Raw genomic sequence first — 203 nt, 5'->3', positions numbered from 1 at the left:
TTTTGATTGTTTGTGTATGTGAGATTGATATATTTGATAAATAATTGAGTAGAAAAAGCTTGATAACATTATCATGATTCTTATGACATAATATTATTAATTAGCATGATCGAAATTTCATAGTAGCTACTTGTATCATTAAATTATTTCTTGCATCTGTCTCTGCTGAGCTTGAAAATGTTAGCAATATATTCCAAATGCCA

The 203-nt window shown here is 26.6% G+C and overlaps 1 protein-coding gene across 1 annotated transcript in view; it reads left to right on the top strand.

The window, feature by feature from the left end:
* Window positions 1-203, top strand: part of LOC119586490 (major facilitator superfamily domain-containing protein 6-like) — a 16,793-nt gene that overhangs the window by 9,447 nt on the left and 7,143 nt on the right.

Source organism: Penaeus monodon, chromosome 21, assembly GCF_015228065.2.
Source record: "Penaeus monodon isolate SGIC_2016 chromosome 21, NSTDA_Pmon_1, whole genome shotgun sequence".
NCBI classification, from domain to species: Eukaryota; Metazoa; Arthropoda; class Malacostraca; order Decapoda; family Penaeidae; genus Penaeus; species Penaeus monodon.
The sequence above is the reverse complement of the archived record's forward strand: the minus strand, read 5'-3'. Positions and strand labels throughout refer to the sequence as shown.